Below are 12,500 nucleotides of genomic sequence, written 5' to 3'. Positions count from 1 at the left end.
TCTCCAGTACACAGCTGGCGGGAGGCAGGGGCAACTCTGTGCGCTAGCTAACTAACTAACAAGCTAGCACACAGTGTCGCTAACTAGCAAGCTAGCACATACCGTCACCCTAGCAGGAGGCGGAGAGGCTAGCGGGAGTCTGGGACGACCAGTAGACAGTGTCCTTCGCCCCCGCCTGTCACGCACAGTTTTCTCCGGTACACAGCAGGCAGGAGTGACACTGTGTGCTAAATAAATAGTAAGCTAGCACATGGTGTTCTGTTCGGCAGGCGGGAGCGAAGGACACTGTTTACCCGCTAGCTAGGAAGGAGGACTCCAGTAGGCGTGGGTGATGTTTTCCAGCAAATGTTAGGACAGGTGGAAGGCAGTAGGTGGCGTTAATGCATAAATAACGTTGGATATCAGCTGCCGATAAACCCCACAGAAGAAGGGGCAGGGGCGACAATGGTAGCTAGCTAGCCGTTCACCAGTGGTAGACAGCGTCCTTCGCAGTGGTAGACAGCGTCCTTCCCACATGCAGGAACGTCCCATATTGCTGGCTGCAGTTGCACACTATTGGTATTTACCACATACTGACTGGGAAAAATCCCACTTGACCGCCCCTCCAACTCTATCATCCCTGAGCTACGACTTCTCCCACATGCTGACCTCTCACGTCGCCTACTAAGAAAATTAGGATACCTCGATAACAGCATTTTCAGCAGTTAAATGCAACAACAAAATATTATTTATTAAAAACAATCTATTAATATGGTTTTTGAACACTATAATTTGTTTACAAGCATGATAGTTGTGCTTTTAGTTTATGCTTGACATAGATTGTTGGCCATTAGTCAATCGGCGTATCTCAATGAGTTCAAAGCATGTGCACGCATCCAACTAGTATTTACAACTTCACAACTGGTAACTTCCACCTTCCCACTTGGTTATGAATGCAGCATTGTCAAAGTAGCATACTGTAAAATGCAAGGTCATTTCAATCAAATGTACATTATTTATGGAATAACTCTGTAGTAACAACATTGTAGGTACATAGGACCTGCTATGTAAATGCTATTGAGGTTATTTACACAAGTGGAGGGAGGTCTTGTGGGTTACGTAGCCAGTGTCTCCAATCTCGGAATGGGTCATGCTGGCTTTGTCTGACACACACACACTGCTGCAGTCTCAGAGTTTTGTTTTGTCTAGGAAAGCTAACTTTTGATTCAACTACCTCTTACTTATTGTATATTACCAGAATGAATGTGATAATATAATGAGGGTGTCACGACTTCCGCCGAGGTCGGTCCCTCTCCTTGTACGGGTGACGTTCGGAGGTCGACGTCACCGGTCTTCTAGCCATCGCTGATCCATCTTTCATTTTCCATTGGTTTTGTCTTTATTTTCTATACACCTGGTTTTCATTATCCAATTACATGTTCATGTATTTAACCCTCTGTTTCCACCATGTTTGTTGTGCGTGATTATTTCTATGTTCAGTTCGGTTCATTATGGTTGGTTTTTGACGGGTGCTGTGTTCACCCTTGCGTAATATTTACCGTTGGTTTTTGGTCAAGTGTATTTGTTTACCTTGTGCCTTTATTGTATGAGTAAAGTACATTGCTCACTCATTTTGCTCTCCTGCTCCTGACTTCATGCACCAGCTACACTCAGCTTCTGACAGAATCACGTACCAAACCATATGGAGTCAGCAGGAGCAGACAACCCCGGATTAGGGGTCGAAGAGCGCGTCCAGTAGCATGCGGCCATGTTACAACATCTCGACATCGCCATGGATCGCGTCCTGCAGAATCTGGACCGCTGGGAGAGAAGAGGAGTTCCTCCAGTGCCTCCACTATCACCACCAAGGACACCACTACTCACACCTCCTTCACCCTGTCCCAGTGGGATTCAGCTCGATCTTCGGAAGGGGTATGATGGGACGGCTGCGGGATGTCAGGGGTTCTTATTCCAGCTGGAGCTCTACCTAGCAACCATCCACCCGGCTCCTTCGGGCCAAAGGATCGTGTCCGCCCTCGTCTCCTGTCTCTCAGAGAAAGCCCTGGAGTGGGCCAATGCCGTATGAGAGGAAGGAGAAGCGGTGTTGGACTAATTCAAAGAACGGCTTGTCCAACTTAGACAGGGGACGAGGAGCGCACAGGAGTTCTCTCTGGACTTTCAGACCCTGGCCGCCAGCGCGGGATGTAACGACAGGGCCCTGATCGATCACTACCGTTGTAGTTTGAGCGAAGATGTCTGTCGGGAGTTGGCCTGCAGGGACACCACTCTCACCTTTGACCAGCTGGTGGACCTGTCCATCCGTTTGGATAACCTGCTGGCTACCCGCGGACGTCCAGATCGGGGTCTGTCGATTCCATCCCCCAGCACCACAGCTCCTACGCCCATGGAGCTGGGAGGTGCTGCACGTAGGGCGATCGGGGGAGGGGCCGGTCCATGCACCATCTGTGGCCGCAGAGGGCACACTGCCGGTCGGTGCTGGAGAGGTTCCTCTGGGAATCGAGGCAGCAGGCAGGGCACTCTTGTGTCACCCCAGGTGAGTCGACACCAGGCTCACCCAGAGCCCTCAAACACATGTTTGTGTATATTCATTTTCCTGAGTTTTCCCCGCATTCCCAGCATAAGGCGCTCGTAGATTCAAGTGCAGCTGGGAACTTTATTGACAGATCATTTGCCCATAGTTTAGGGATCCCTATTGTTCCAGTGGATATGCCCTTCCCAGTTCACGTCCTAGATAGTCGACCATTGGGGTCGGGGCTATTTATACCCGTGGTGCTGGGTATACCCTGGTTGGCCTGTCATGACCCCACTATTTTGTGGCAACAGAGTGCCCTCGTGGGGTGGTCACGAGAGTGCTCGGGAGGTGTTTAGGGGTTTGTGACGGTGCGACTACAGTGGAAAGTCCAGACCAGGTTTCCACCGTGCGTATCGCCTCTGAAAATGCTGAATTGGCTCTCGACTCAATTACCACCCCATCGACGGGGGGATTGTGCGATAAATCTCCTGGTTGACGCAGCACTTCCTAGGAGCCACGTGTATCCCCTGTCACAAGAGGAGATGGCGGCTATGGAAACATATGTCTCCAAATCCCTGGAGCAGGGGTACATTTGGCCCTCCACTTCACCTGCCTCCTCAAGTTTATTTTTTGTGAAGAAGAAGGATGGAGGTCTGCGCCCGTGTATTGACTATCGAGGCATCAGCCAGATCATGGTGAGGTACAGTTACCCCCTACCTCTCATAGCCAGTGCGATTGAGTCAATGCATGGGGCGCGCTTCTTCACAAAATTGGATCTCAGGATCTCATATCCGGGAGGGGGACGAGTGGAAGACCGCATTTTGTACCACCTCAGGGCACTATGAGTACCTCATCATGCCGTACGGGTTGATAAATGCTCCATCAGTCGTCCAGGCCTTTGTAGACGAGATTTTCCGGAACCTGCACGGGCAGGGTGTAGTGGTGTAGATCGACGACATTCTGATATACTCCGCTACACGCGCCGAGCATGTGTCCCTGGTGCGCAGCGTGCTTGGTCGACTGTTGGAGCATGACCTGTACGTCAAGGCTGAGAAATGCCTGTTTTCCCAACAGTCCGTCTCCTTCCTAGGGTACCGCATTTCCACTTCAGGGGTGGAGATGGAGAATAACCGCATTACAGCCATGCGTAATTGGCCGACTCCCACCACGGTAAATAAAGTGCAGCAGTTTCTAGGGTTTGCCAACTACTACCGGAGGTTTATCCAGGGCTTTGGTCAGGTAGCGGTTCCTCACTGCTGAAGGGAGGACCAGTCCGTTTGCAGTGGTCAGCTGAGGCGGACAGGTCTTTTGGTCAGCTGAGGGCTCTGTTTACCTCAGCTCCCATGCTGGCTCATCTGGATCCCTCTTTGGCGTTCATAGTGGAGGTGGACGCGTCCGAGGCTGGGATAGGAGCCACGCTCTCTCGGCGCTCGGGCAAGCCACCAAAGCTCCGCCCCTGTGCCTTCTTTTCGAAGAACCTCAGCTCGGTGGAGCGAAACCATGACGTGGGGGACCAGGAGTTCTTGTCTGTCGTCAAGGCTTTGAAGGCGTGGAGACATTGGCTTGAGGGGGCTAAACACCCTTTTCTCATCTGGACTGACCACCGCAATCTGTGGTACATCCGGGCGGCGAGGAGACTGAATCCTCCAGGCAAGGTGGGCCATATTTTTTTACCCGTTTTATTTTCATCCTATCCTGTTTCTCTAAGTCCTGACGTCTCCTCCCTTTGCCCGGTCTTCCTACGGCCCTACAGACTGCGGAGGCCCTGTTTACACACGTCTTCCGGCACTACAGGGTGCCTGAGGACATAGTATCTGATCGAGGTCCCCAGTTCACGTCAAGGGTCTGGAGGGCGTTCATGGAACGTCTGGGGGTCTTGGTCAGCCTTACCTCGGGTTTTCACCCTGAGAGTAACGGGCAGGTGGAGAGAGTGAACCAGGATGTGGGTAGGTTTCTGCGGTCCTATTGCCAGGACCGGCCGGGGAAGTGGGCGGCATTCGAGCCCTGGGCAGAGATGACCCAGAACTCACTCCTCCACTCCTCCACTAACCTCTCTCCCTTCCAGTGCGTACTGGGGTACCAGCTGGTCCTGGCGCCTTAGCATCAGAACCAGATCGAAGCTCCTGCGGTGGATGACTTGTTTAGGCGTGCTGAGGAGACCTGAGACCATCAGCGGGCTGTGAGGCGCCAGAAAACCTGTGCAGATCGCAGATCGCCACCGCAGTGAGGCCCTGGTGTTCGCACCGGGGGACCGGGTCTGGCGCTCGACCCAAAACCTGCCCCTCTGCCTGCCCTACCGGAAGCTGGGCCCGCGGTTTGTGGTGCCATTCAAAGTCCTGAGGAGACTGAACGAGGTATGTTACAGGTTACAGCTTCCCCCCAATTATCGAATTAACCCCTCGTTCCATGTGTCTCTCCTCAGGCCGGTGGTGGCTGGTCCACTCCAGGAGTCTGAAGTGCGGAAGGTTCCTCCACCCCTCTGGACATCGAGGGGGCCCCGGCGTATGCAGTTCGATCTATACTGGATTCGAGGCTTTGGGCGAGGGGCCTTCAGTAGCTCGTGGAGTGGGAGGGGTACGGTCCGGAGGAGAGATGCTGGGTTCCGGTGGAGGACGTGTTGGACCCATCGATGCTGCAGGGAGTTCCACCGTCTCCATCCGGATCGCCCTGCGCCTCGCCCTCCGGGTCGCCCCAGAGGCCGGTGTCGGCAAGGGGGGGGGGGTACTGTCACGAGTTCCGCCGAGGTCGGTCCCTCTCCTTGTACGGGCGGCGTTCAGCGGTCGACGTCACCGGTCTTCTAGCCATCGCTGATCCATCTTTCATTTTCCATTGGTTTTGTCTTTATTTTCTACACACCTGGTTTTCGTTATCCAATTACATGATCATGTATTTAACCCTCTGTTTCCCCCATGTTTGTTGTGCATGATCATATCTATGTTCAGTTCGGTTCATTATGGCTGTTTTTTCGACGGGTGCTGTGTTCACCCGTGTGTAATATTTAAGAGTATTTGTTTACCTTGTGCCTTTATTGTTTGAGTAAAGTACATTGATCACTCATTTTGCTCTCCTGCGCCTGACTTCATGCACCAGCTAAACTCACCTTCTGACAGAGGGTAGAGAAATGATCCTTGCCCTGCTGCCAAGTGTAGCCAACAGATCTAAAATACATAAATCAAATGATTTTAATTTTGGAAAGAATGTAAACATCTGGATCAGTCCTAGGGGTTGATCAAACAACAACGGTTTCTGAAGGCCTGCACCTGGAGGTAAGGTGAAGAGAGACATGCAGACGAGGCTGGGATGCATTTCTGTGTTATCTTCTCATCATAATGCAAATGTATGATTCCCTCATCACAAACCAGAGATAGGAATGCCATTTCCCTTGGTCTCTTGACTATGTTTGGGAGATGCCAATCGTTCATGGGTACACAGTGTACGAAATATATCTGGGGTTGGACATTAATTACCTAACAATGGCCTATTCCCTCTCAGTGGACTCAAACAAAAGATAGTTATGTTCTAGAATGTATTTATTCTATTTTTGTAAGTCCTCCAAGGACCACACACATGCCATGCTGTCCCAAAAAATAGACACTAAAGCTTACTGAAGCCATTTTTGCAAACCCACTGAACCAGTTCTTCAGCACACAAATTAACCGTCAACAATAACGTGGCCTACATACTTACTCTGTATGTAAATCAAGTGAATCATGTGACAACATGTCTGGTCAAAGTATCCACACACATCCTTCCATCTGTAATTTACATGACTAACAAAGAAAGACACATTCCTTTTGAAATGCAATGTGTTGAGTCAAAAGACTGTGCCAGGCCAAAGTAATGGACAAAGTAAGGAAAAAGCCTAACGCAAAATAGATTAGATTCCCAGTTGTTCAGTGCCAATGCTTAATTGAATTAAACAGCGGTGATTGATAAGTCGGGTTTGTTGGCTGAGGCTTTGAACTGGCCTGAGAGAATGGATGGGATTTTAATGCTTTACCGCAGTGTTTCCAAACCATTTCTTGCTTAAGACTGATGACCAGTTCCTCTTTGTGAAAGTCCCAAACCAGCTCTTAGCACCTTCAATTTGTGTTTATGATAACCAAGCTGTGCTGTTTGTTAGCTGCTTACACTAATATATCTTAACATTTCTATTCACCCAAAACATTGTATTGAATGTGTCAAATTCTATTTATTACAATGTCAATGCATCATTTGCAGCTCTGCTCTATAACCTGGAGTATAGCCAAGTACAGAGAGAGGTTATAGAAAAGAAGAACGCATTAATATGACAATGGAGCCAGGCAGGCAGATAATTACAATAAAAAATGGAAACACCCATAACATGGTAGTGACTTAAATAGAGAGAACAGAGAATGAACCGTGCTTACTTAAATATTATTTGTTGGATATGTTAAACATTGTGTATTTCCCTGTAGATTTCAATAGATTGTTCTCCATTTTACTGTATAAGGTCCACAATTCAACCTATCTTGATTTGAAATTGATACTGGAGTCCAACTCCGCTCAACAGACAATGGCTGCCAGCATGCAGTAGGCAGCCGTTCCATCAACGTCAGTTGGTTGACATTGACTTACTGGTTTAAGTTGCTTCTCTTAATAAAAGTAATACCTGAGAAGGTCACGAGCCCCATATATCTAGTTAAGGGAGCCCTAACAAAACGTCACTTCCTACCTGCCTGGGATGAAAAGGCAAACTCTGATGAAAAATTGAATGGGCTGTTTAAGGAATCTTCGACCCATCCTCCCACATCAATACAACCTGAGGCCAAATTGAATTACGTGTAAGTCTCCTCACACATACACACACACAACACAACACACACACACACACACACACACACACACACACACACACACACACACACACACACACACAGTAGGCCTCTTCATTCCTCTGAGACACATCTGCAACACACAAAATGATTAAGTTGTTTACGTTTGTTGGTTCCTTTGATCACAGGATAGATTGCACATGCTCCAGACCCCCAGTCCCATTACACACACGTTATTAAGGTCTATTATTTTTTCAGCATTTCCATTTTTAGCGCCATTAGGTCCCACAGGTGGGTATCGGGGACTGCTGCAATAATCTAAATTGGATTTACTTTCCGCAAGGCTGCACGTTTCATCCCTTCCGAGACAGATCTCCCTGGGTGTCTGACTATCTATTAATCTAGACCGCCCAGTTCATTTATTTTGCCCTGGCCCCTGGAGGGGAAACCCTGCCAGCCCTCCCTGGATGGATTCAACAAAGCAACATGGCAAAGCAAGTTGCTGCTGTTTACTTCCTGTCCCCTGTTGAACCTCTCCTGAGTCCATGATTAAACAGTACGGTAGCCTTAGTAACAGGCTCAAAATATAAACAAACCTTAAGACTCACTCAAGCACAGTTGGATTCATTATTTGTCAATGATTTGTCATGTGTCTAACATCATCTGTCATGTTTCTATGTCAGATTTGAGGGCTATGAAGATAAATCTTAAAACAATGACATAGACATTCCCATAAACTATTGATCTTAGGCCAATATCTAGTTAGGGGATTTAAGGCATGTCTATCAGATGAGTAGAGGAACAAGAGGTCTCCTAGCATCTAGGAGCTAGTTAGTAAATGTTTATGATGACCTTTGCTCACTGTATTGAGGCTGTGTGCCCTTAATCAGGAATATTCAATCAGGTTAACTCTTCATGACAACATTACCCTTCACGTTGAACTGAGTGGGTTATACAACATGTTGCAGCATTAGCCACAAGAGAGCAGAAGAAAGGTTGAATATTTTGGGGAGTTTCGGGTGTTGCTTATCCTGTTGACATTCTCTTTCTTCCTTGGAAGAACTAACCTCCGGGGTGGTTGAGATGACATTGGTGGAGCCCCCCTTTGTGGGTGCTGGAGATAGAAGGCTTATTTTGGGCTCCAGGCAGCATCCTTCCTATTGGTCCATGTGCACCATCAGAGACGGAGCACATGCCAATTGATCCTGCTAATCATTTTATCCCACTCTGGTATATCTGTTTTGGAAGAATTTGGGCCAGCCATCAGTGACATCAAAAGTTGTGATTGAAATGGGTATAACTGTCTTTTAATTTTTTTAAAATCTTGTCCTTTAATTAATCTTCATTGGTATGGTATGCACTATGTAGCCTGTGTATGCATATGACTTTGCTGTTGTGAAGGTCATTGTGAATGCAGTTATTGACTATATGATTTATTTATTTACTACGGTTTTCATCATGACAACCTTGTGTCATTTCACAGTGTGAATGGAGAGGAGGCTAGATTTCTCCCCAAATCATCCAATAAGGCATGCAAAAATGGTTTCCTTTGAAGAGTGTCAGGTCAGGTCATACTGCACGCTGGTCCATAAGTCTCTCACAGTCACTTTGTGTCTTCTCAACTTGATCAGTGGAACTTTAGTTGTTGTCTTGCTACTGTGACACAAGGATAAAGAGGGACAAGGTGTCTTCTCTCTGAATGGTATGCAATAGTGACGGTGTGTGTGGTCAGTGTGTGTGTGGGAGAGGTGATCATCACCAACTGTTAAAAAAACATGGCACTCTCTGCATGGAAACGGGGTAGCATAGCAACCAGTTGCTATGGACTGGGGCTAAGGCGAGCCCCCCGGTGTTGATGTGAGGCTCTGGCAAGTGAACCGTTAAATGGAGGAATTCCCCTATGACAGTAGGCTATCGCATGCCACTAACCTGTTGCCATGGTGACCAGCATGTGGAGGTTGACGGTACAGACAACGGGGACCATTAGCTTCAGTGGAAGAGGGTCCTGGAGGGGGGCAGGATGTGGGCGTCTATCTCATTGAAGGGCGAGATGCCAACACACACAAGTGAGGGTCAACACACAAGTGAGGTTGTGGTAATTGTGACACCCTTTCTAGGTACCACCCAGTCTCCATTGGCACTGATAAAAATTATTGTGCAAATGTCAGGACAGCATTTGGGTTTATTTTTGGATCAACACTGAGAATAGGGAATTATCTACAGGGCTGTACTTTCTGAATGCTTGGTGTTTTCCCTCTACACATACAGTAGTGTCTGTGTATATGCATCTATTAGACAGGTTCAAACCACTGATTGTTTGGTGGTGCAGTACATTTACCATTGAAGTCTTGTTTAAGTTTTGACTACAGTCAGTGGTAGGAGGGTAAGAGGAAAATTGTCATCACTGTATCAGAACAGGAGGAGAGAAGTGGTGACCCTTTGCTGGCCTCCACTGGCAAGAAGAGGAACAGGTGCCGAAAGCCTCCACCAAATTCAACCAACCGTATGTGAGTCCGTCAGGTACATGAAAAGGCTCTAAGCCTATCGGGACATCAAGCTCCACATTCGAACATGGGGTTCTGTTTGAGAGGGAAAATCATGGATGGAGCAATTTCTGATTGTGTAGAGAGATGAAAAATAAAAAAACAAAAGAAAACAAAAAAGAAACATTGATTACCTTACTGGGGAAGAATGTTGCTTTTGGCTGGCGAGCAGGTCATTGATTTAGTTGTGAACGAATTGCCTCTTCAGAGGAAGAGGAAGGACTGCATGAGGCTTCTATCAGCACAGTAGAGTGATGACCTGACCTGGCATAACAAAACAATAGGTGCCAAATTTAGCTCCACACCACACCTCTAAATATCTACAGTATCTACATACTGGATCTCTAACTGGATCGGTGCCTAGCACCGTGTCAATCCAGGCGGGTGTTTTTACATAAGAACCTTCCCAGCTGGTAACCCAAACTCCACGGTACAATGTAACACGCCTGGTACTCCAAATTATCTTGGGAATGTGAGATGTTAAAAATAGTTAAGAAGGGGGTGGTTAATAGAGAGATGGATTAATAGAGAGGTTTGTGTGTGTGTGTATATGTGTGTGTGTGTGTGTGTGTGTGTGCGTGCTTGCTTGCGTGTATGATTGCTTTGCCTAAATGAGCCCAGATTGTAGATCAGAGGAAAATATGTTTTCATAACCTCAATATTGTAAAAACTATCTTAATATTGACTTTAGGGGGGCAGAGTGTACCATTGTGTGTGAATGAACTAAATTGTCAAATCTATAAAGTATTATAACAGTCTATAAAGTATTATTAACCCGTATTAACTATTTACAGACCCTTTTACAAACCTTTCATAAAGGCTTCTTTAAAATAAGTGTTAACTCTTTTTTATTAAATTTTGTAACTCAAGAGAAATTAACAAATGTATATATTTTAAATATTTTTCAATACAATTGAACGTTTTGTAACAATTTCTGTAGTATCGTGTTATGAACCATAATGCTAGTTAATTCACTCACAATTAATGTGAGTGACAATTCTAAGTCCAGCTTTTTATTCTCTGTCTCCAAATGTCCATATTAAGATAGTTTTTACAATATTGAAGTTATGAAAACATAACATTTTCCCCTGATCTACAGCAAACAATGTGATGAATCAGTATGGGTTTATTTAAGCAAAGCAATCACACACACACACACACACGCACACACACACACACACACACAAACACACAAGCACACACACACACACAAGCACACACACACACACACACACACACACACACACACACACACACACACACACACACACACACACACACACACACACACACACACACACACACACACAAGCACACACACACACACAAGCACACACACACACACACACACACACACACACACACACACACACAAGCACACACACAAACACACAAGCACACACACACACACAAAGCACACACACACACACACACACACACACACACACACACACACACACACACACACACACACACACACACACACACACCTCTCTATTAATCCATCTCTCTATTAACCACTCCCTTCTGAAATATCCCACACACACATTGTGATGACAGAGAAAGGCATGCAATTAGGCCTATCTGCCATTGCTTGCATCTTTCACATATTCTCTAATGGGGCCTTTTTATAGAGCGGAAATGTTCTGCTTTGCATCAAGTACCAACTATTATATCTGTTAACAATGAGGTAATCCGCCAGTTTTTAGGTTATCTACCTACTACAACGTTTTTGTGGATTGAAATGAGCTCTATTTTGAGCAAAATGTATTTAAGGTTTTTTGTTTACTTGGACTGAGAAGAAGTACACAGTTTTCCAATGAGGCAAGGCCATTAAACGTCAACATATTGCTGCTTTGGACCCACAATCAGTGATTTCAACTAATGTCCTTGTGTTTTGTATGTGAACACAAAAATGATGAAATTGCCACTGAGAGCTTTTGAAAGTCTTCATGAAATGTAAAAAGAAAATCTAAAATATGAAACTAGTAGTGCAACCACAAACAAAGGCCGTTATAAGGATTATGTTGAAAACATACAGAGGGGGATGTTGTCCATGAACAATTATCGTCCTATGACTTACAACATGAGCGTCATAGAAATCACACCAATATTGCTAATGTTACATATTTTAATATTAATAATAAAATGCCATTTAGCAGACACTTTTATCCAAAGTGATGTACGCAACAGTGATTGCATACACTTCAGTATATGTAATCCCTGAGGGAAACAAACCTAGCACCACACTATTTCCAACTGAACCACACAGGACCAATAATATGGCTGAAGGGTGATTTATCAAACTGAAGTTTCAATATTAGTCTTTTGTTGCTTCATTTACATTTATTTTTTGACTTTGTCTTGATTTGACTGTATTTTTCACTGATGATTGTCTTTACTTTTATATGCAATTACTAGACACTTTCTTACCTTGTTTAGCGAAAATTATCGTGGCACCTTTGTAATTGGAGTTGTATAATGATGTAGAGAGAAAAGCTTTTGTAAATTGTATCAATATGTATTAGCGTTTATTGTACACTGGCTCAATGTTGGCCAATCAATTAGAGTAGTGTTTGTGGAGTAGCACAACGTTTATGATTAGCTAAGTTTGTTAGCTCTACAAGTTGACTAATGCTTTAGTGTTAA

This window comes from Oncorhynchus tshawytscha, linkage group LG09, assembly GCF_018296145.1.
Source record: "Oncorhynchus tshawytscha isolate Ot180627B linkage group LG09, Otsh_v2.0, whole genome shotgun sequence".
Classification (NCBI taxonomy): domain Eukaryota; kingdom Metazoa; phylum Chordata; class Actinopteri; order Salmoniformes; family Salmonidae; genus Oncorhynchus; species Oncorhynchus tshawytscha.
Note: the sequence above shows the minus strand (reverse complement) of the source record.